The sequence below is a fragment of the Dama dama genome, chromosome 31, assembly GCF_033118175.1.
Source record: "Dama dama isolate Ldn47 chromosome 31, ASM3311817v1, whole genome shotgun sequence".
Lineage (NCBI taxonomy): Eukaryota > Metazoa > Chordata > Mammalia > Artiodactyla > Cervidae > Dama > Dama dama.
In genome coordinates, this window is record NC_083711.1 from 15,038,847 (window position 1) to 15,065,035 (window position 26,189).

Here is a 26,189-nt window from a genome sequence, read left to right on the forward strand (position 1 = left end):
AAAACAGATAAGGTCTTAAAGAATCTCAGGTATAACACTCTGGTCATGTGTCTGCTACTGTTTTTTTTTTTTCCTTCTTTTTCCTTTTATGGAAATTTTAGAGGTAATCTTCAGGACATGATGACATGAAATAAAAATAGTTTGACTTTAAATATCCTTCAATGAATTTAAGTTGTGATTGAATAGACTCTTATTTTTTCTTTACACCTTTTCCATCAAAACACACTTAATGCCTTGAAATCTTGCTTAGAGATAGATAGTAAAGTGTTTAATTGAATAAACTTTTTTTAAAAATATGAACTAAACCTTGTCTTTTAGCTTCCAGATACCAGTCTCTTAATCCAATTCAAACGGAGCCCTTAATACATGTTTAATTCAGACAAACTCAGAAGCATTGCAGTTAAATGGGGAACCATTATTTGGGATGTTTGCCATTCTTGTAGGCACAACACATATGCAGATCCCTCCTACACAGGGCTGGCAAAGAACCTATTATATAAACAGAGTTGGCTGGGACCCTGGTATAAATCTTTCAGTCTTTAGCCATGAACTTCTCAGGACTGTCAAAGAAAAGGAGAAAAATGAGGAATGCATTCCATTCTTCTCCTTTCTTAACCTATTTTCCATAATGAATTTAAAAGTCAACTAATTAAAGCCACATTCATTGAATTTACACCCAAAACTATGCAAAGTTTGAGGATTTCGCTCATCTCCTGGAAATATCTGACTTAGGTTTCTCATCCCATAGGCCAGGTGATTTTTAAATAACATTACTTTACCTGCAAATATGGTGACCCATTGATTCAATTAGCTTTTTAGCTATAAGAGGCTTTAATTTACAATAGGAAATTTGGTGTATCCAACCCTGATCTTTAAAATGATGATAGTTTGTTCAGTCGCTCAGCCATGTCCAGTTCTTTGCGACCCCATGGACCGCAGCATGAAATTAAAATGATGTTAAGAACTGATTAAAATTGAAATATAAGTGCTTCACTACTGCAAGTATACATGTGTATCCGTAGTGATTCTGCATAGATAAATATACTTTCACTAAGTCGTAACATGCTTTGATTCTTTTCTGTGCAATTCAAAATGAGTCAAAAAGACGAAATTACTGAACGTTAGGTTTCTTTCTTTATGCAAGAGTTACAAACTACAACTGTCACCCAGTAAGTTTACATTATCACCATTTATAATGAAATGCCAAATTCAGTCACAAGGAAAAAAGTATAACTGAGACTATATGATGACAAAACATATCATTCTGGACTTTGTTTAATATGAATGTGGTTCTCAATTCATTAAAATGAATTTCCTTTAGACACATTCAGTTCACCTGTGAGATTCATTTGTTTGCAAATTGGGCTATTTGGCCAATGACAAGACATCAAGGAATGAATGAGAGAACTGTTTTCATTTGTTCCCGTGAAAATTCAGCCACATTCTTTGTAAGGGTTGAGTTGTTTTCCACTTCTAAATTCCAGTCACTCCTCACTGATATTAGAGAAAAAAAAAAAAAAGATGTTTATGTAGTGACAATATAACTGTTATATAAAATATACAGATTTTTCAGATTTTCATTACTGATTCTGAATTTTTTTTTTTTTTTTTTTTTTTGTAAATCTTTTCACTTTGCTGTATTTTTTCCAAAGGCCTGTATAATACAAAAACACCTGAACAAACTGGAATAAAGTTTTATTTTTAATTGAGGTATGATTGACTTAAACTTATATTCACTTAAGATGTACAATGTAATGATATGATATTTGTATGTGTTGCAAAATGATCATCATTATAAGTGTGGTTAGCATCGTTCTCCATATATAGTGACAAATGAATTTCTTTCCTGTCATGAGTAATTTTAAAATTTACTTTCTTAGCAAGTTTTAAATATGTAACTTGATATTATTAACTATAGCCACCATGTTGTATATTATTTCCCCATGACTATTTATTTTATAACTGAAAAGTTGGAATAAAAGTAGTTTTTTAATCCAAGTATACAATAAGCTGAATAAACTGAATCTTCAGTGAGTTTCATGTTGAACATTGGAGTGTTTTGTTTGTTTTGCTTAGTTTTTTTTTTTCTGGTGAGCACTAAATCTCAGTTGCTTCCTAATTTTTGATCTAGAAGAAATCCAAGGATATCAGAGAAATGGCTTATGGCTAGAAACTTCGTTTCTCGAGTTTAAGTATAATATTAATGTGAAGAATAGATAAAATTAGAAGTTTTAGGTTCTTACATTTCACCAGTTACAGGTCTAAACATATTATACTTCAAGCATTATAATTCTGCTGCTAAGTTGCTTCAGTCGTGTCTGACTCTACACGACCCAGAGACAGCAGCCCATCAGTCTCCCCCATCCCTAGGATTCTCCAGACAAGAACACTGGAGTGGGTTGCCATTTCCTTCTCCAATGCATGAAAGTGAAAAGTGAAAGGGAAGTTGCTTAGTCATGTCCAACTCTTAGCGACCCCAAGGACTGCAGCCTACCAGGCTCCTCTGTCCCTGGGATGTTCCAGGCAAGAGTACTGGAGTGGGTTGCCATTGCCTTCTCCAAGCATTATAATTACCTACAAGGTAATTATGATTATTCTCCTAATGTTGCAAATGAAGAAATCAAGTCAGACATAAGTAAAGTAACATCCATTTTAAAGGCAATGAAAAAGAATTGGTTTACATAGTGGTCTATTTCAAATATTTGAGCTTTTTAAAAAATAGGAATAGAAAAAAAAAGTGGGTTATTTATGCAGGAGATAAATGTGTACTTCTCTTACTACAGCTTAACTCCTGAAGTACATGCAACAAGAGAAAATTTTTTTTTTTTTTTTTGGTCACTGAGATAGTTTTAGTCAGCCTTTGCAATTCCATGTTGAAAATATATTCACTTAAATTCAGCTTATTGACCTACCTTGTAAATTTTGAACTTGCCAGCCTCCATAATCACATAAGCAAATTCCTTAAAATAAATAAATCTCTCTCACATATTCTCTCTCACAAACACACTATCTATCTCTAAATAGAAGGAAATAAAGAAGGAAACATGTTACATGATAATACATAATACTGAACTTAATAGATTAAAAATGAAGCAGGAATGGGAATAGAGTTTTCTAGGAATCAAGATTTAAATTTCAAATGGGAGATGAAAAATAGATAGTATTTTTAAGTTGTAAAGGAAAAGATAGGATAAACTTTGCAGATAATGATAAGATAGTTCCAGTCTGAGAGAAAGCAAGTTGAAAGGCCCTGAAATGGGAGTGAGTTTGGTATGTCCAAGAAAGAGCTAAGCGGGCTGTGTATCTGGACAAGAGTGAGCAAGAGGGAGTGATGGAAAAATAAATCACAAAAGCAATGAGGGACAAAATCATGCTAAAGATTGTTGAGATTTTGACTTTTAGGCTGAATGAGATGGGAAGACTTTGGAAGGTTTAGGTAGAGGAATGACATGTCCTAACGTTGGTTCTCATGGATTATCCTGGCTACTGTGTTGAGAATCAAGCTTATGCATACTTATGGCAGATTCATGCTGATGTTTGGCAGAAACCAACAAAATTCTGTAAAGCAATTAATCTTTGCATTAATTTTTTTTTTAAGAGTGAATCTCATGATAAGGGATTTCTTAGAAGGAATAATTTTTATACAATGTGGGGCCTAACTAAGAATGTGTGAAGTTCTTAGGACAGTCAGGAGAAGACCATGAGAGGTGTATGGCCCATGGGCACAGGCCAAAACTTGTCCAGAGGATATTAGGAAGAAAAGACCAGGAATGGCTGGAACTTCACAAGCATGAGCCAGAACTCTTCCACAAGGTGGAGTCTTTCTCTCCCACAGAAGACCTAAGCCCTCTTTTAAAGGCTTTCCAAGTAATTAGGTTAAATGCCCCAAAGCTGATATTCTCAGTTTAAATCAGTTGATTATGGGCTTAATCTACAAAATGAAGGCACTTATTCTGTAAAAAAAGGAAGAGAAACCAGAGATCAAATTGCCAACATCTGCTGGATCACATGAAAAGCCAGAAAATTCCAGAAAACCATCTACTTCTTCTTCATTGACTACACTGAAGTCTTTGTGTAAATCACAACAAACTGTTGAAAATTCTTAAAGAGATGGGAATATCAGACCATGTTACCTGCCTCCTGAGAAACCTATATGCAGGTCAAGAAGCAAGAGTTAGAACCGGATGTGGAACAATGGACTGGTTCCAAATTGGGAAAGGAGTACGTCAAGTTTGTATATTGCCAACATGCTTATTTAACTTATATGCAAAGTACATCATGTGAAATGCCAGGCTGGATGAAGCACAAGCTAGAATCAAGATCACCAGGCGAAACATCAATAAACTCAGATGTGCAGATGACACCACCGTTATGGCAGAAAGCAAAGAGAAACTAAAAGATCCTCTCGATGAAAGTGAAAGAGAACATTGAAAAAGCTGGGTTAAAACTCAAGATTCAAAAAATGAAGATCATAGCATCTGGTCCCATCACTTCATGGCAAATAGATGGGGGAACAATGGAAGCAGTGAGAGACTTTAGTTTCTTGGGCTCCAGAATCTCTGTGGATGGTGACTGCAAATATGAAATCAAAAGACACTTGCTCCTTGAAAGAAAAGCATCAACAAACCTAGACAGCATATTCAAAAGCAGAGAGAGAACAAGATGGCAGAGGAGGACGTGGAGTAAGTCTCTCTCCACGGATACATCAGGAATACACCTTCAGACACAGAAGTGCATGCAGAACACCAGCTGAGAGTGGGCAGGAGCACCTGACCAGTGGAAAAGAATATATAGAACCATGCAAAACTCCATAGGATGAAGGAATTAGGGGGATTCACAAAAGTGTTAGTAGGACTGGACCTGCCCTTGGCAGGTGGGAGAACTGAAGCAGAGGACCAATCCCCACATTGGGCAATTGTCTGAGTCAGAGGAGAAACATTTAAGGCTGAGAGTGAAATAGCTGATCTGTGGCAGCCTCAAGGGAATGAGAATCAGACAGGCCTTGTCATAGCCATACATACCCTGGAGAAGGATGTTGGAAGGCGCAGCGGCTGGGAGCTGGAGTTTAGGGATTATGGAGCAATCCCTGGGTGAGCTGTTGACTGCAGAGAGACTGATCGAGGGGATGGGAGGGAGGAGGTTGTGATGGGAAATGCCTGTGGAGGAGGAAAGAGGGCAGCCATGGAAGCAAGTCGGTGCTGCTGAGTTACGTGTAGGGGCTGGAGCCATCTCTCTCCCCACACGCCAGCATCAGCAACTGAACAACAGAGAGCCTGGCCCATCAAACACCTGCCGCTCGGAACCACAGAGCAGGACCCCACCCAGGGTGCTTACGTTAAGTGACTGATGCACCAATCTACAGAGGAGGACCCCAACTAGGGGCACCCCTCTATGTGCCTGATGCACCAAATAACAGAGAAGGACCCCAGGCAAGGAAGCCCTCTAATTGCCTGAGCAGGCTGAGCTACAGAGAAAGACTGGCTAAAGAGGCTTTCTGATCACCAGTTACAAGAGGCTCAAAAAAAAAAAAAAAAAAAAAAAGACTGATAGCGCCATAACTTCAGGGGTGGAGGCAGTCCGTGTCCCTGCACGCTTACACCTCCAGGGTCCCTGCAAGCCAAGCAGCTGCGCCACCTTCATACGGGGGCAGAGCTGCCACAGGCAAAAAACAAATAAACAAACAAAAATCTTGCGTCTATGCGCGCAGGGTCACTTTGGTCGTGTCCAGCTCTTTGCGATCCTGTAGACTGTGGCCTGTCTGGCTTCTCTGTCAGAGGGTTCTCCAGGCAAGAATACTGGATTGTATTGGCCAACACGGGTTGCCATACCCTTCTAGAGCACTATACGTCCTGCTGCCCTAGCCGCCGACCCCCCTGAGTACCTGGTGCTGACGGAACCCTTGTGAGCCTAGCAGCTGCACCACCTCCACCCCGGGCCCTCACGGGCAAACCCAAGACCTCCAGGGCAGCCTCGGGAGAAAACCTCGGTGGATGACCCATATGCAGAGTTGGAAATGAAACCACAATTGAAACCCAGGGTAGTGTGGCTAAGGAAGAAGATTCAAAACCTTCCCACCAGCTTTACAAGCTGTAGATTAAATCCACAGGACCAACGAGGCAGACTCTGTGTCTATGGAATATGTAAAAGGTCACTGAGAGCTCCCACAAAAGAAAACACACTAGTTCTGATAGCTGTGGGCACTGGAGGCTAGAACACAGAGGAGTAGGAGCAGGTTACAACCTGAGCTGCCCCCACAGCAGGTCCAGAGATTGGCACAGTGGTGGAGTGCAGGGAGCCGGCCTGAATGTACAGGCCCCTTACGGCTCTAAGAGAGATCAAAAGGTCTCTCTTTGTCCTGCCACCCCTTCTTGTTAAAGTATAGACTGGCATTTGTCTCCTTCAGGGAAAAAACACACCGGTGACCTTTTTGCCTGTTTTTCTGGTGCTGATAAGCTCATCATGCCTGAAACCTGTTTTCCATCTAATGTTCTATTGATGAAGCCTGTTTTCTATCTAATGTTCTAATGATCTTAATCATGTTGGGCGCTAGGGTAATTAATGCTTTACTGATCTTAAGTGTGGGAATTTGGAACATCTGTAGCTCTGCACGTATGCAAAACCCTCGATCTATTCTTGGTAACTCCTGTTAGCATATATATAGGCGTGGTATTCTTCAATAAACTTGGCGGAGTCAGACGCAAGCGGACTCCGTCCCTCTCAACCCCATCTTTCTCTTTCTGAGTCTTCTTTCTGAGTCTTATTTTTCCTAGGTACTCTGGTAATTGCGTTCTTGACCAGTTCGTTTGCCGGCAGGCTCCGGCATAGTGGCGCCTGAACAGGGACGGGAACGGATTCCAGCGTACAGCCACCCGAAGAAAGAAAGTTGTCCCGCAGGAAATAGAAAGGTATCTATGAGGTAAAAAAAGTATCTACGAGTACAGGCATTGTGGATGATTGCGGGTGGAGAGGGTATAGTTGAGAGTAAAACTCATGGGGCAAAATAATAGTAGACAGTTCTTTGTTTCTATGTTAAAAGCTAGAGGAGTTTCAGTGTCTAAACGGAAATTGGAAAGATTTCTTGCTTTCGTAGAGGAAACTTGTCCTTGGTTCCCGGAGGAAGGAACTGTTAACTTGGAAACTTGGGCAAAGGTGGGAGAGCAAATTCAAGCTGCTTATACTCTCCATGGGCCAGATAGAGTTCCTCCTGATGCCTATTCCCTATGGACTTTAATAAGAGATTGTTTGGACCCAGAACACGAAAGTGAGAAACTTGAAACAGCTTTGAAACTTATAACACCCAAATGTTTGAGTACTCCTCAGAGGGTAGTGGAGCACATATATGATTCCCCAATAATCCCAGGTCCTAACAAAAATGATGATGAGACTATTGTTCTTGAGCAAGATTTTGATTCAGAACTTTTCCCTGAAGGAGACAAATGCCAGTCTATACTTTAACAAGAAGGGGTGGCAGGACAAAGAGAGACCTTTTGATCTCTCTTAGAGCCGTAAGGGGCCTGTACATTCAGGCCGGCTCCCTGCAGTGGAGGGCATCCTAGGGAGGTGAGGTGGACTGTGACTGTGACAGCAGTAACTCAAGAAGAACATTTATTATTCTTCTTTTGACTTCTTCTGTAGATTCTTTTGGAGTTCTCCCCGCCCCCCCAATCCCCAATGTGGTAGTTGTCAATTTTGTTGGCACTATGAATCTTAATTAAGCTTTTGAGATTTTTTTTTTCTCAGTCACTTTTTTTATTATTGTTATAAACCTCTGCTTCTACATTGGGCTTTTGCAGTTCTGTGGAATTTTCCTTTTTTTTCCCTTCTTCTTTCTTTCTTTTTTTTTTTTTTTTTAAAGCTTATTATTATTTTTCTGCACTTATTCTTTTGTTTGCTTTTCCTACTGTTCTTTTCCCCTTGCAGTTAATCTTTAATTTATATGAATCTTCTTTCTCTACCTCTATTTAACTTTGCATATCTATTCTTTCTTTCTTTCCTTTCCTCTCAACATATTTGTTAGTTTTGTTTCACTGCTTTATTCTTCAGTTGGCACCTGGCTTTAATTTTGCTTTCTATTCTGTTCTTTAGTTAGCTTTGTTCTCAGCTGGTAAATATAATTATTGATTTCCTTTTTTCACTGGGTAAATCTATTCTATTTTTGTTGGACTGTTTTGACTTTGCTCATGGGTGTATACGTATATGCTTATATTCCACTATTTTGATTATTATTTGCCTGATTTTGTAACTTCCATTTGTCTGGGGTTCATTTTGGTTTCTCATTTTTGGATATTTGTTTTAATCTCACTTAATGCCATAACAAACCACTTCTGGAATCTTTGTTCCTGGCCAGAGATCAAGCCCTGAGCCTTTGGAGTGGGAGCACTGACTCTAAGACTGTAGACTACCAGAGAACTAACCCTAGGAAGTATCAAACAGTGTGAACTCACACAAAGGAAACCACTTGAATACAAGACCTGGCATCACCCAACCACCAGTAGGACCCTGTGCAGGATGCCTCATCTAAACAACAAACAAAACAAAAATACAAATCCAGTCATCAGCAGAAGGGATTATCACCTCATTCAGCTTTGCCCATCAGAGGAAAAACAAGCAAACAAAATTTCAGCACAAATCTCACACTATAAGAAGCTTACACAAACCACTGGACCAACCTTAGGAGGGCAGAAACCAAAAGGAAGAGAGAATTCAACCTTGAAGTCTGAGAAAAGGTGACCTCAAACACAATAAGTTAAAAAAAAAAAAATAATGAAAAGCAGATAAATACTACACAAGTGAAGGAACAACTAGAAACATAACAGTCCAAATAAATGAAGAGGAAATAGGCAAACTCCCTGAAAAAGAATTTAGAATAATGACGATAAAGATGATCAAAAACTTTTAAAATAAAATAGAGAAAATGCAGAGTCAATTGACAAAGACCTAGAATAATTAAAGGATAAACATACAGAGGCAAACAACACAATTACTGAAATTAAAAATACTCTAGAAGGAATCAATAGCAGAATATCTGAAACAGAAGAACAAATCAGAAGATGGCGGAGGAGTAGGACGGGGAGACCACTTTCTCTCCTACAAATTCATCAAAAGAATATCTGAACGCAGAGCAAACTTCACAAAACAACTTCTGATCGCTAGCTGAGGTCATCAGGCACCCAGAAAAGCAGCCCATTGTCTTCAAAAGGAGGTAGGACAAGAGATAAAAGATAAAAAGTGAGACAAAAGAGCTGAGGACAGAGATCCGTCCCGGGAAGGGATTCTTTAGAGGACGTTTCCAGACACCGGGAAACCCTCGCACTGGCGGGCCTGGGGGAAGTGTTTGAATCTAGGAGGGCAACCTGCCTGGGAGGGAAACAATAAATAAAACCCACAGATTACGAGCCTAAAAGCAACTCTCAGCAGAAAAGTGCCCCAGACACCCGCATCCGCAACCAGCAAGTGGAGGCGGCACGGAGAGGAGCGGGCGGCATTGCTTGGGGTAGGGTCCGGGCCTGAGTGCCCTGAGGACAATCGGAGGGAGCTTTTGTGAGTTGCCAACTTGAACTGTGGGAGAGCAAAAGAGAGAGAGAAAATTGACCGGCCCGAACACACTGCCAGCTGTTCGCTGAACAAAGGGACCGAGAAAGTCCAGAGAAGAGCTCGCAGACTGCGGACCGGCCCAGACCCACCGGAGGCGGGAGCAGGTCGCGGGAGACACAGGGCGCAGGCACCCAACCGGCGCGGGCGGGGTCTGGGGCTGGGGACGCGGAGGGCAGAAGGCGCACGCACCCGACTGGCGCCTGCGGAAACCGAGATTCGGACCGTGGAAGGGAGTGGGCGCGCCGCACCCGGAGAGAGTGCGCCTGTCAAGCTCCTGGCTGCCAGGACCGCTCTGACGGGGAAGGCACAAGAGCGGATGCAGCCTTTTGTTCCGCGCTTTTGTGGAACACCCAAGGGCTGGAGCTGCGCGCAGCGCGGCGCGCTCCATATAGAACAGCCGGGAGCCTGAGCAGCCAAGACCGAGAAAGCAGCGCCAGCCCCTCCCTGCAGCGCCAGCCCCTCCCAGCAGCGCGACAGAACTAGCTACCTGAATAAGAGTCCACCTCCGCCCGCCTGTGTCAGGGCGGAAATGAGGCTCTGAAGAAACCGGCAAACAGAAGCCAAATAAACAAAGGGAACCGCTTCAGAAGGGACCGGTGCAACAGATTAAAATCCCTGTAGAAAACACTGACTACACCGGAAGAGGCCTGTAGATATCGAGAAGTGTAAGCTGGAACGAGGAGATATCTGAAACTGAGCCGAACCGACACTGACCACAACAGCTCCAGAGAAATTCCTAGATATATTTTTACTTTTTTTTTTTAAATAAGAAAAAAAATTTTTTTTTATTTTTTCTCTTTTATTTTCCTTTAAAATTCGCTATTACACCCCCATTACTCCTTAACTTTCATTTTCGTAGAATTTTACAATTTTTTTAATTAGGGAAAATTCTTTTTTTTTTCTTTTTTTCTCCTTTTTCTCTTCTATTTTCTATTTTTCTTTTTCTCTTATTTTTTTAAAGTCCTCTAGTACTTGTCTACTACTCCTTAATTTTCATTTTCAATATACTATAACCTTACCAAAAAAAAAAAAAAGAAGCCCTATTTTTTAAACTGAACTTCATATATATTTTTAAAATTCTTTTGTGTGTGTGTTTTGGTTTTTGTTTTTAATATAGTATTTTTAAGAGTCTAATCTCTACTCTAGATTTTTAATTTTTGTTTTTCAATATATGATATAAATTGTGAACATTTAAGAATCCAATATTCAGTTCCCATTTTTATTCAGGAGTGTGTTGATTATTCTCTCCCAATCTTGACTCTCTGTTTTCTACCTCAGAACACCTCTATTTCCTCCTTTCCCCTTCTCTTCCCAATCCAATTCTGTGAATCTTTGTGGGTGTCTGGGCTAGGGAGAACACTCTGGGAACAGACAGCTGCGTAGCTCTGTCTCTCTCCTCTTGAGTCCCCCCTTTTCTCCTCCTGCTCAAAACTATCACCCTCCTCCCTCTCCTCTTCTTCATGTAACTCTGTGAACCTCTCTGGGTGTCCCTAACGGGGGAGAATCTTTTCACCATTAACCTAGAAGCTTTATTATCAGTACTGTGTAGTTGGAGAAGTCCTGAGACTACAGGAAGAATAAAACTGAAATCCAGAGGCAGGAGACTTAAGCCCAAAACCTGAGAACACCAGAAAACTCCTGACTACATGGAACTTTAAGTAATAAGTGACCGTCCAAAAGCCTCCATACCTACACTGAAACCAACCACCACCCAAGAATCAATAAGTTCCAGAGCAAGACATACCAAGCAAATTCTCCAGCAATGCAGGAACATAGCCCTAAATGTCAACATACAGGCTGCCCAAGGTGACACCTAACACATAGACCCATCTCAAAACTCATTACTGAGCACTCCATTGCTCTCCAGAGAGAAGAAATCAAGTTCCACGCACCAGAACACCAACGCAAACTTTCCTAACCAGGAAACCTTGACAAGCCAATCGTCTAACCCCACCCACTGGGAAAAACCTCCACAATAAAAAGGAACCACAGACCTCCAGAATACAAAACGCCCACTCCAGACACAGCAATCTAAACAAGATGAAAAGGCAGAGAAATACCCAACAGGTAAAGGAACATGAAAAATGCCCACCAAGTCAAACAAAAGAGGAGGAGATAGGGAATCTACCTGAAAAAGAATTTAGAATAATGATAATAAAAATGATCCAAAATCTTGAAAACAAAATGGAGTTACAGATAAATAGCCTGGAGACAAAGATTGAAAAGATACAAGAAATGTTTAATAAAGACCTAGAAGAAATAAAAAAGAGTCAATTAAAAATGAATAATGCAATAAATGAGATCAAAAACACTCTGGAGGGAACCAAGAGTAGAATAATGGAGACAGAAGATAGGATAAGTGAGGTAGAAGATAAAATGGTGGAAATAAATGAAGCAGAGAGGAAAAAAGAAAAAAGGATCAAAAGAAATGAGGACAACCTCAGGGACCTCTGGGACAATGTGAAACGCCCCAACATTTGAATAATAGGAATCCCAGAAGAAGAAGACAAAAAGAAAGGCCATGAGAAAATACTCGAGGAGATAATAGCTGAAAACTTCCCTAAAATGGGGAAGGAAATAGCCACCCAAGTCCAAGAAACCCAGAGAGTCCCAAACAGGATAAACCCAAGGCGAAACACCCCAAAACACATATTAATCAAATTAACAAAGATCAAACACAAAGAACAAATATTAAAAGCAGCAAGGGAAAAACAACAAATAACACACAAAGGGATTCCCATAAGGATAACAGCTGATCTATCAATAGAAACCCTCCAGGCCAGAAGGGAATGGAAGGACATACTGAAAGTAATGAACGAGAATAACCTACAACCTAGATTACTGTACCCAGCAAGGATCTCATTCAGATATGAAGGAGAATTCAAAAGCTTTACAGATAAGCAAAAGCTGAGAGAATTCAGCACCACCAAACCAGCTCTTCAACAAATGCTAAAGGATCTTCTCTAGATAGGAAATTCAGAAAGGTTGTATAAACATGAACCCAAAACGACAAAGTAAATGGCAACGGGACCACACCTAACAATAATTACCTTAAATGTAAATGGGTTGAATGCCCCAACCAAAAGACAAAGACTGGCTGAATGGATACAAAAACAAGACCCCTACATATGCTGTCTATAAGAGACCCACCTCAAAGCAAGAGACACATGCAGACTAAAAGTGAAGGGCTGGAAAAAAATATTTCACGCAAATGGAGACCAAAAGAAAGCAGGAGTCGCAATACTCATATCAGATAAAATAGACTTTCAAATAAAGGATGTGAAAAGAGACAAAGAAGGACACTACATAATGATCAAAGGATTAATCCAAGAAGAAGATATAACAATTTTAAATATATATGCACCCAACATAGGAGCACCGCAATATGTACGGCAAACGCTAACAAGTATGAAAGAGGAAATTAATAGTAACACAATAATAGTGGGAGACTTTAATACCCCACTCACAACTATGGATAGATCAACTAAACAGAAAATTAACAAGGAAACACAAATCTTGAATGACACAATGGACCAGCTAGACCTAATTGATATCTATAGGACATTTCACCCCAAAACAATCAACTTCACCTTTTTCTCAAGTGCACACGGAACCTTCTCCAGAATAGATCACATCCTGGGCCATAAATCTGGTCTTGGAAAATTCAAAAAAATTGAAATCATTCCAGTCATCTTTTCTGACCACAGTGCAGTAAGATTAGTTCTCGATTACAGGAAAAAAATTGTTAAAAATTCAAACATATGGAGGCTAAATAACACGCTTCTGAATAACCAACAAATCATAGAAGAAATCAAAAAAGAAATCAAAATATGCATAGAAATGAATGAAAATGAAAACACAACAACCCAAAACCTATGGGACACTGTAAAAGCAGTGCTAAGGGGAAGGTTCATAGCATTACAGGCTCACATCAAGAAACAAGAAAAAAGCCAAAAAAATAACCTAACTCTACACCTAAAGCAATTAGAGAAGGAAGAAATGAAGAACCCCAGCATTAGCAGAAGGAAATAAATCTTAAAAATTAGGGCAGAAATAAATGCAAAAGAAACTAAAGAGACCATAGCAAAAATCAACAAAGTTAAAATCTGGTTTTTTGAAAAAATAAACAAAATTGACAAACCATTAGCAAGACTCATTAAGAAGCAAAGAGAGAAGAACCAAATTAACAAAATTAGAAATGAAAATGGAGAGATCACAACAGACAACACTGAAATACAAAGGATCATAGGAGACTACTACCAGCAGCTCTATGCCAATAAAATGGACAACTTGGATGAAATGGACAAATTCTTAGAAAAGTATAACCTTCCAAAACTGAACCAGGAGGAAATAGAAGATCTTAACAGACCCATCACAAGCAAGGAAATCGAAACTGTCATCAAAAATCTTCCAGCAAAAAAAAGCCCAGGACCAGATGGCTTCACAGCTGAATTCTACCAAAAATTTAGAGAAGAGCTAACACCTATCTTACTCAAACTCTTCCAGAAAATTGCAGAGGAAGGTAAACTTCCAAACTCATTCTATGAGGCCACCATCACCCTAATTCCAAAACCAGACAAAGATGCCACAAAAAAAGAAAACTACAGGCCAATATCACTGATGAACATAGATGCAAAAATCCTTAACAAAATTCTAGCAAACAAAATCCAAGAACACATTTAAAAAATCATACACCACGACCAAGTGGGCTTTATCCCAGGAATGCAAGGATTCTTTAATATCTGCAAATCAATCAATGTAATACACCACATTAACAAATTGAAAGATAAAAACCATATGATTATCTCAATAGATGCAGAGAAAGCCTTTGACAAAATTCAACACCCATTCATGATTAAAACTCTCCAGAAAGCAGGAATAGAAGGAACATACCTCAACATAATAAAAGCTATATATGACAAACCCTCAGCAAGTATCACCCTCAATGGTGAAAAATTGAAAGCATTTCCCCTGAAATCAGGAACAAGACAAGGATGCCCACTCTCACCACTACTATTCAACATAGTGTTGGAAGTTCTGGCCACAGCAATCAGAGCAGAAAAAGAAGTAAAAGGAATCCAGATAGGAAAAGAAGAAGTGAAACTCTCACTGTTTGCAGATGGCATGATCCTCTACATAGAAAACCCTAAAGACTCTTCCAGAAAATTACTAGAGCTAATCAATGAATATAGTAAAGTTGCAGGATATAAAATTAACACACAAAAATCCCTTGCATTCCTATATACTAACAATGAAAAACCAGAAAGAGAAATTAAGGAAACAATACCATTCACCATTGCAACAAAAAGAATAAAATACTTAGGAATATATCTATCGAAAGAAACAAAAGACCTATACATAGAAAACTATAAAACACTGATGAAAGAAATCAAAGAGGACACAAACAGATGGAGAAACATACCATGCTCATGGATTGGAAGAATCAATATTGTCAAAATGGCTATTCTACCCAAAGCAATCTATAGATTCAATGCAATCCCTATCAAGCTACCAACGGTATTTTTCACAGAACTAGACCAAAGAATTTCACAATTTGTATGGAAATACAAAAAACCTCGAATAGCCAAAGTAATCTTGAGAAAGAAGAATGGAACTGGAGGAATCAACCTGCCTGACTTCAGGCTCTACTACAAAGCCACAGTCATCAAGACAGTATGGTACTGGCACAAAGACAGAAATATAGATCAATGGAACAGAATAGAAAGCCCAGAGATAAATCCACAAACTTATGGACACCTTATCTTTGACAAAGGAGGCAAGGATATACAATGGAAAAAAGACAACCTCTTTAACAAGTGGTGCTGGGAAAGCTGGTCAACCACTTGTAAAAGAATGAAACTAGAACACTTTCTAACACCATATACAAAAATAAACTCAAAATGGATTAAAGATCTAAATGTAAGACCAGAAACTATAAAACTCCTAGAGGAGAACATAGGCAAACACTCTCCGACATAAACCACAGCAAGATCCTCTATGACCCACCTCCCAGAATATTAGAAATAAAAGCAAAACTAAACAAATGGGACCTAATGAAACTTAAAAGCTTTCGCACAACAACGGAAACTATAAGCAAGGTGAAAAGACAGCCCTTAGATTGGGAGAAAATAATAGCAAATGAAGAAACAGACAAAGGATTAATCTCAAAAATATACAAGCAACTCCTGCAGCTCAATTCCAGAAAAATAAATGACCCAATCAAAAAATGGGCCAAAGAACTAAACAGACATTTCTCCAAAGAAGACATACAGATGGCTAACAAACACATGAAAAGATGCTCAACATCACTCATTATCAGAGAAATGCAAATCAAAAGCACAATGAGGTACCATTACACGCCAGTCAGGATGGCTGCTATCCAAAAGTCTACAAGCAATAAATGCTGGAGAGGGTGGGGAGAAAAGGGAACCCTCTTACACTGTTGGTGGGAATGCAAACTAGTAAAGCCACTATGGAAAACAGTGTGGAGATTTCTTTAAAAACTGGAAATAGAACTGCCATATGACCCAGCAATCCCACTTCTGGGCATACACACTGAGGAAACCAGATCTGAAAGAGACACGTGCACCCCAATGTTCATCGCAGCACTGTTTATAATAGCGAGGACATGGAAGCAACCTAGATGCCCATCAGCAGATGAATGGATAAGGAAGCTGTGGTACATATACATAATGGAATATTACTCAGCCATTAAAAAGAATTCATTTGAACCAGTTCTAATGAGATGGATGAAACTGGAGCCCATTATACAGAGTGAAGTAAACCAGAAAGAAAAAGAACATTACAGCATACTAACACATATATATGGAATTTAGAAAGATGGTAATGACAACCCTATATGCAAAACAGAAAAAGAGACACAGAAGTACAGAACAGACTTTTGAACTCTGTGGGAGAAGGTGAGGGTGGGATGTTACGAAAGAACAGCATGTATATTATCTATGGTGAAACAGGTCACCAGCCCAGGTGGGATGCATGAGACAAGTGCTCAAGCCTGGTGCACTGGGAAGACCCAGGGGAATCGGGTGGAGAGGGAGGTGGGAGGGGGGATAGGGATGGGGAATACGTGTAAATCTATTACTGATTCATGTCAATGTATGACAAAACCCACTGAAAAAATAAATTAATTAAAAAAATGAAGAAGAAGAAGAACAAATCAGTGAGCTGCAAGATAAGATGTTGTAAATAATTTCTGAATAGCAGAATAAAGTAAAAAAGAATGAAAAGAACTGAGGATAGTCTCAGAGACCTCTGGGACAATATTAAATGCACCAACATTCAAATTATAGGGGTTCCAGAAGAAGAGAAAAGAGAAAGGTTATGAGAAAAATTTTGAAGAAATTACAGTTGAAAATTTCCCCAACGTGGAAAAGGAAATAGTCAGTCAAGTCCAAGAGGTTCAAAGGATCCCATACAGGATAAACCCAAAGAGAAACATGCCAAGACACATACTAATCAAACTAACAAAGATTAAACATAAGGAAAGAATATTGAAATCAGCAAGGGAGAAGTGACATGTAACATAGAAGGGAAACCCCATATACTTAAAACTGATCTTTCAGGAGAAACTCTGCAGGCCAGAAGGGAATGGCAGGATACATTTTAAGTACTGAAAGGGAAAAATCTACAACTAAGATCACTGTACCTGGCAAGGATCTCATTCAGAATTGATGGAGAAATAAAAAGCTTTTTAGAAAAGCAAAACTTAAGAGAATTCAGTACCACCAAACCAGCTTTACAACAAAAGTTAAAGGGACTTATATAGTCAAGAAATACAAGAGAAGAAAAAAGATCTATAAAATCAATCCCAAACAATTAAGAAAATGACAATAGAAGCATATATATCAATTATTACTTTAAATGTATATGGATTAAATGCTCCAACCAAATGAAACAGACTAGCTGAATGGATACAAAAAACAAGACCCATATATATGGGGTTTACAAGCAACCCACTTCAGACCTAAAGACACATATAGACTGAAAGTGAGAGGATGGAAAAATATATTCCATGTAAATGGAAAGAAAAAGAAAGTAGTAGTAGTAATCCTCATATCAGACAAAATATACCTTAAAATAAAGAACATTACAAGAGACAAGGAAGGACACTACATAATCATCAAGAGATCAATTCAAGAGGAAGATATAACAATTGTAAATATCTATGCACCAAACATAGGAGCACCTCAATACATAAGACAAACACTAACAGACATAAAAGGAGAAATCGACAGTAACACAATAATAGTAGGCAGCTTTAACATCCCACTCACACCAGTGGACAGATCATCAAAACAGAAAATTAATGAGGAAACACAAGTCTTAAATGATACAAATGATACATTAGATAAGATGGATCTCATTCATATCTTCAGCACATTCCATCCAAATGCAGGAGAATACACCTTCTTCTCAAGTGCACATGGAACATTCTCCAGGATAGACCACATTTTGGGTCACAAATCAAACTTCAGTAAATTTAATAAAATTGAAATCATATCAAACATCTTCTCCAACCACAATGCTATAAGACTAGATATCAATTACAAGAAAACAAAAAACTGTAAGAAACACAAACACATGGAGATTAAACAACATGTTTCTAAATAACCTACAGGTTATGATTAAATCAAAAGGGAAATTTTAAAAAAAATTCTAGAAACAAATGACAATGGAAACATGACAACTGAAAACCTATGGGATACAGCAAAAGGAGTTCTAAGAGGGATTTTTATAGCAATACAATCCTACCTCAACATAAAATAAAAACATTGAATAGTCAACCTAATTTTACACCTAAAACAACTGGAAAAAGAAGAACAACCCCCCAAAAAAAAATTAGTAAAAGGAAAGAAATCGTAAAGTTCCAAGCAGAAATTAATGAAAAAGAAATGAAAGAAACAGTAGTAAAGATGAATAAAACTAAAAGCCAGTTCTGTGAGAAGATAAACAAAATTGACAAGCCATTTGCCAGACTCATCAAGAAGAAAAGCGAGAAGAATCAAATCAACAAAATTAGAAACGAAAAAGGAGCGGTTACAAGAGACAATGCAGAAATACAATGGAGTGTAAGAGAATATTATGAACAACTATATGACAATAAAATGGATAACCTGGAACAAATGGGCAGATTCTTAGAAAAGTTTACTCTTCCAAGACTGAACCAAGAAGAAATAGAAATTATTAACAACCCAATTACAAGCACTAAAATTGAAGATGTGACCAAAAAAATCTCCGAAAAAACAAAAGCCCAGGACCAGATAGCTTCACAGGAGAATTCTACCAAACATTCAGAGAAGAGCTAATGCCTATCCTTAACTAAAACCCTTTCAAAAAATAGCAGAGGATGGAACACCCAAATTCATTCTGTGAGGCCACCATCACCCTGATACCAAAATCAGAGAATGACAGCACACACACACACACAATATCACTGATGAACAAAGATGCAAAAATCCTCAAAAAAATTTTATCAAACAGAATTCAGCAACACGCCAAAAAGCTCATACACTATGATCAAGTTGGGTTTATTCCAGGCATTCAATGATTATTCAACATACACAAATCAACGTGGTACACCATATTAACAAATTGAAAGATAAAAACCATGTGATAATCTCAATGGGTGCAGAAAAAACCTTTGACAATTTTTTTTTTTTTTTTTTTTTTTTTTGCCTTTGACAAAATTAAGAACCCATTTATGATTAAAACTCTTCAAACAATGGGCATAGGAACCTACCTCAACATAGTAAAGGCAATATATGATAAGCATACAACAAACATTATTCTCAATGGTGAAAAACTGAAAGCATTCCCTTTAAGATCAGGCACAAGACAAGGGTGTCCACTTACACCACTATTATTCAACATAATTCTGAAAGTCCTAGCTACAGCAATCAGAGAAGAAAAAGAAATAAAAGGACTCCAGATCAGAAATGAAGCAAAGGTCTCACTATTTGCAGATGACATGATGCTATACATAGAAAACCCTAAAGATAGTACCAGAAAATTACTACAGCTAATCAGTGAATTTAGCAAACTTTCAGTATACAAAATCAATACACAGAAATCACTTGAATTTCTATATACTAACAATGAAAAATCAGAAAGAGAAATTAAGGAATCAATCCCATTCACCATTGCAACAAAATGAATTAAATATCTAGGAATAAACTTATCTAAGGAGACAAAAGAAATGTACACTGAAAATCATAAGACACTAATGAAAGAATTCAAAGATGACATAAACAGATGGAAAGATATTCTGTGTTTCTGGGTAGGAAGAATCAATATTGTGAAAATGACTCTACTACCAAATGCAATCTACAGATTCAATGTGACCTCTGTCAGATTACCAATGGCATGTTTCACAGAACTAGAACAAAAAATTTCGCAATTCATATGGAAACACAAAGATGCCAAAGCATTCTTGAGAAAGAAGAATGGAGCAGAGGAATCAACCTTTCTGACTTCATATTATACTACAAAGCTGCAGACATCAATACAGTATGGTACTGGTACAAAAACAGAAATATAGACCAAGGGAACAAAAGAGAAAGTCCAGACATAAACCCATGAACCTAGGAGTACCTTATTTTTGACAAAAGAGGCAAGAATATACAAAGGGGCAAAGACAGCCTCTTCAGTAAATGGTTCTGGGAAAACTGGACAGCTACATGTAAAAGAATGAAACTAGAACACTTCCTAACACTATACACAAAAATAAAGTCAAAATGGAAACTATAAAACTCTTAGAGGAAAACATAGGCAAAACACTCGACGATATAAATCAAATCCTCTATGACTTACCTCCTAAAGTAACAGAAATAAAAACAAAAGTAAAGAAGTGGGACCTGTTTAAACTTAAAAGTTTTTACACAGCAAAGGAAACTATAAGCAAGGTGAAAAGACAACCCTCAGAATGGGAGAAAATGATAGCAAATGAAACAAATGACAAAGGATTAATTTCCAAAACATGCAAGCAGCTCACAGAACTCAGTGCCAGAAGAACAAAACAACCCAATCAAAAAGTGGGAAAGAGACCTAAACTGACATTTCTCCAATGAAGACATATAGATAACTAATAGACACATGTAAAGATACTCAACAATCTTCACTCATTATTAGAAAAATGCAAATCAAAACCACAACATCACCTCACACTGGTGACAATAAATGCTGGAGAGGGTGTGGAGAAAAGGGAACCCTCTTGCAGTGTTGTTGGGAATGTAAATTGACTCAGCCACTATGGATGACAGTATGGACATTCCTTAAAAAAACTAGAAGTAAAACTACCATATGATCCAGCAATCCCACTTCTAGGCACATACCCCGAGGAAACCAAAATTGAAAAATACTCATGTATCCCATAGTTCATTGCAGCACTATTTACATAGCTAGAACATGGAAACAATCTAGATATCCATCAACAGATGAATGGATAAAGAAGTTGTGGTACACATACACAATAGAATATTACTCAAACATAAAAAGGAATGCATTTGAGTCAGTTCTGATGAGGTGGATGAACCTAGAACCTATTATGCAGAGTGAACCAAGTCAGAAAGAGAAAGATAAATATCCTATTCTAACATATATATATGAAATATAGAAAATTGGTACTGAAAAATTTATGTACAAGGCAGCAATAAAGAAACAGATATAGAGAATAGACTTATGGGCATGAGGAAAGGGGAGGAGAGGGTGAGACGTATGGAAAAAGTAACATGGAAACTTACATTACCATATGTAAAATAGATAGCCAACGGGAATTTGCTGTATGGCTCAGGAAACTCAAACAGGGTCTCTGTATCAATCTAAAGTGGTGAGATGGAGTGGGAGATTTAAAAGGGACAGGATATATGTATACCTATGGCTGATTCATGTTGAGGTTTGACAGAAAACAACAAAATTCTGTAAAGCAATTATCCTTAAAAAAAAAAAAAAAAAAAAAAAAAAGCAGAGATATTACTTTGCCAAGAAAGATCCCTATAGTCAAAGTTATGGCTTTTCCAGTAGTCATGTGAGAGCTGGACAATAAAAAAAAAAAACTAAGGGCCGAAGAACTGATGCCTTCGAACTTTGGTGCTAAAAAAGACTCTTGAGAGGCCTTTGGACAGCAAAGAGATCAAACCAGTCCATCCTAAAGGAAATCAACTCTGAATAGTCATTGGAAGGACTGATGCTGGAGCTGAAACTCCAATACTTTGGTCACCAGATGCCAAGAGTTGACTTATTGGGAATGACCCTGATGCTGGGAAAGACTGAAGGCAGGAGGAGAAGGGAAAGACAGAGGATGAAATGCTTGAATGGCTTCACCAACTAAATGGACCTGAGTTTGAGCAATCTCCAGGAACTGGTGAAGAACAAAGAAGACTGGCAGACTGTAGTCTATGGGGTCGCAAAGAGTTGGACATGACTGAGCAACTGAACAATAAGAACAATCACCAAGATTAGTGTTTTATTGAATAATTGGGAGAAACTATGGCTACCCACTTCAGTATTCTGGCCTGGAGAATTCTATGGACTAAAGAGCCTGGCAGCGTATAGTCCGTGGGGTTCCAAAGAGTCGAACATGACTGAGTGACTTGCACTTTCACTTTTTTCATGTTTATGCTGGGCTTCCCAGGTGGCACACTGGTAAAGAATGTGTTTGCCAATGCAGAAGACACAGGAGATTTGGGTTTGAACCCTAGGTTGGTAAGATACCCTGGAGAAGGAGATGGCAACCTGCTCCAGTATTCTTGCCTGGAAGAATCTAAAGACAGAGGAGCCTGCTGGGCTGCAGTCCATGGAATCACAAAGAGTTGGACACAACTGAGGATGGCACACAGCATGATGTTTATGCTTCAAAACTGTGTTAATGCTCTAAACTGTGTTTATGCTTTTTTTTTTCTACCTCTTATATGAGACTATATCTTTTAGCTTATCCTCTCCAGAAGCTTCTAGAAAGAATTCTAGGGAATATAGTCTAATCACATTGTTAAATCATAAAGACATTGTAGGAAGAAGGAAGAGTATCAGAAACACTAATTAGACAATATCACAATATCAAGGCAAGAGATTATGGTGGCAGAATAGAAAAAAATTTGTAAGAGGAGGGTCAGGGACAGACTCAAACAGTTTGATGGTCTCAAGGCCTACGTACATGTTTGTGAGACCAGGAGCAATAGAAAATAGGGATATCTTCAGGGTTCCAGAGAGTTCTGTAACCCTCTATTTACTGGACACTTGGAGGCTGGGACAAGGATGGTTTTATATTTTCTGTTTTATTATAGCAGAAACCTTCTTGGGGCTTCCCTAGCCTTACTCTAACAAAACGTTCCCCTTCAGCTTCATCAATTCCTGGTTCCCAGTCCCTTTAGGGAGATTAACACAATGCCTTTTGCATGGTTAACCCTTAGTAAGCACACATAGCCCTTCCCTTCTTCAGGGGCTCTTCCTAACCCAGGGATGGAACTCAGGTCTCCTGCATTGCAGGCAGATTCTTTACGAGCTGAGCCACAAGGGTAGCCCTTCACACACACAAGCACTAGTTACTTATCATCACTTTCTTCAAGCCATCAAATTGTTATAGTCAGATTTCCCTTTTTAAGTAAGTTATTATTAAATCAGCTTCCATGGAAATCATGCTTTTGTTTTTCTTTAAATTGCAACAGAAGATCCCTGGAGGAAGGCTGGCAACCCATTCCAGTATTCTTGTCTGGAGAATCCCATGGACAGAGGAGCCTGGTGGGCTATACAGTCCATGGGGTCACAAAGAGTCGGGCACAACTGAGTACACACACACACACACACACACACACACATTGTATTATTAGAACTTTTAAATTATTGAGGAGCTAAAATATGTTAAGGTCATAGTTTTGGAGCCAGTAAAATTGAGTTTGAATCACAAGGCTGCAGTCTTTTATGCCTAGACAATCTTGGACTCACTTATTCCCTTTGCATATTTCATTATCTGGCACAGTGTTCTTCTGAGGTAAAAGGAAATATCTACAGGACTTTGATTCATTGTGGGCTCCCAATTAATGCCATTTTCTTTTTTTTCTGAGGTCAATAAGGAGAGATGGCCTTCGGGGGCTCATTTCATCCATTCCTATGGTAGGACCAAAGAACTGGCTTGGTGGAGCGGAAGTCCTCAGCAGAAAAAAAGACTAATTCTAGCTCTTGAAGTTCCTTTTTCTAACAAGGCACTTTTTCCAACTAGGGAGCTTCCCTTTTGGTGCACAATCTACTAAGGTTCTTAAACTTTCACTTTATGGATTCAGAGAGAGAGGGCCAAGCTTCCTCCAACAGGCTTTTTCTTCTGTGGCCCTAAGAACATGCAGGACATTGCAAGTCAGCAGCTTATGTAATCCGTGGTATATTTCTGTTCATAGGTTTTTTTTCTCCTAGGTAAACTCATTTTGATAGTGAACTGTATGTTTCTAGCATCTTACATGTGTGTGTGAAGCTGTGTGTGTGCTTTCTGGCCTCTTTGCTCAACTTGCTCCATCATTTCTTCTGTTACTGTGATGACTATTACTTTTTATGCATTTTCAGCTAAATAGCTAATACACAGTGCATCTTCTTCTTTTTTTTTAATGTTAAGCTTATTTTATTTAAATAAGGGCTAAGTGAATATATTCTCCCTAATAAATTACTAATTTTTAAATTTATGTCCACTATCTACATTTTAAAATACACTTTATTTTTGGAGAAGTTTTAGATTAACAGCAAAACTGAATAGAAAGTACAGAGAATTCCCATACCCTCCTGCCCTCTAGCCCACACACAGACTCCCCTACTGTCAACATCACACACAATAGTGGTGCATTTGTTAATCCCTGATGAACCTGCATTGAACTGACACATCATTATCACCCAAAGTCCATAGTTTACATCATTCTATGGTTTTGTACAAATGCAAAAAGACATGTGATCACCACCATAGTATCATACAAACTAGTTTCACTGCCCTAAAAATCCGCACCACCTGAGAAGTCCTCATTCATTTCCCATTCTCCCTAAATTTTTGGCAGCTATTGATCTTTACTGTCTCCATAAATTTACCATTTTGAGAAGGCCATATAATTGAAATCATACAGTATTCAACCTTTTTAGACCAATTTTTTTTTTCACTTGATAATATGTATGTAAGCTTCTTTTATGTCTTCCCAGGTCCTGATATCTATTATTTACTTTTTTAAAATGCAAAATAATATTCCACTGTTTGGATATACCACAGTTTATTTATCCATTCACTTATTGAAGGACATGTTGGTTTGTTTCATTTTTGGGAAATTATGAATAAAGCTGCTATAACTATTTATGTGCAGGATTTTATGTGGACAAAAAAAGTTTTTAGGTAAATGCCAAGGAGCATAGTTGTTGAATAACAATCTATATTTTACTATCATATCAAAAAATTCTTAGTATTCTCTTAATTTTCCTACATGTAGAACTTTAGCTAATAAACTCGTTTGGCAATTACCTGAATCTTCTAATGAATAGCAAATTGTCAAATCAGAAATGTAACATTATAGATAATACATATGGCCTTTGATGTTAATTTACCTTTTGTAGAAAAAGTTTAATAAAGTGACATTTCACATGTTAGTAGAATTGGATGAGAAAATAAAAACATACAATAATAATGAATGCTTGTTGCTTTCAAATTATTTTCTCTCTTTAATTTTTCACCTTATATTTTCTAATCATTTTCATACAAATATACACAGAAGTTCAGCATTCTGATTTTTCTTTTAGAAATCAAGATACTTAGAGTAAGAATGATTTAATAACTTGCCCAAGTTGAAACCACAACTCCATCTGTCTGTCTCTGAGTCTATGCCTTTTCTAGGACACAATATTCACAATTATGAGAGAAGGAGATTTCCGCTTTATTAGTTTATCTCAGCTTATTTTCCAGAAAGAGCTTTTAAACTATAATGCCCTTGGGTCTATCCCATCTGTGAGATTTTTCTCTGTGGAAGTTCAGGGTAGGGCTGCAAATGATTTCATAATATACAATTACAGAATCTAAGCCATATGACTATATTCTATGTTTGCACAAACATATCATGCTATCTCCACACAACAGTAGCAGTACATATGTAATTGCATATTCAGTTATTACAGCAGGAATCTTTGCCCTCCACAAACAAAACCATAACAATGTAGCTATTTAGAAATCATATGTGACAAACTTCTCTATCTTTTGCTTATAATATAAAAGAAGCAAAATTATAAAACTATGGTTTCCTTAGGAATTAAATATTATTTCCAACACAAGGTGTTTTCATAATAATAAATTTTATACCAATGTTTTCATAAAAATGAATAAATACACCATGTTTAAGAATGTTTCCTTAGCAACAGCCTGTAATTTATGTTTTATTAAATTCTTAGCCAAAATGTCCCTACTGCTGCAGTAGCTAAATAGGCTTCTTAGGAAAAACAAATTTTGTTACGCTCTTTCATAATTTACTGCAGCATTCAAATTTAATGTTGCTTGGATAAATAATCTCTAATGTCAAAAATATTTGTTAAAATTCCTTCAATCTTAGCTAAGTAAAGGAAAAACTCTCTAA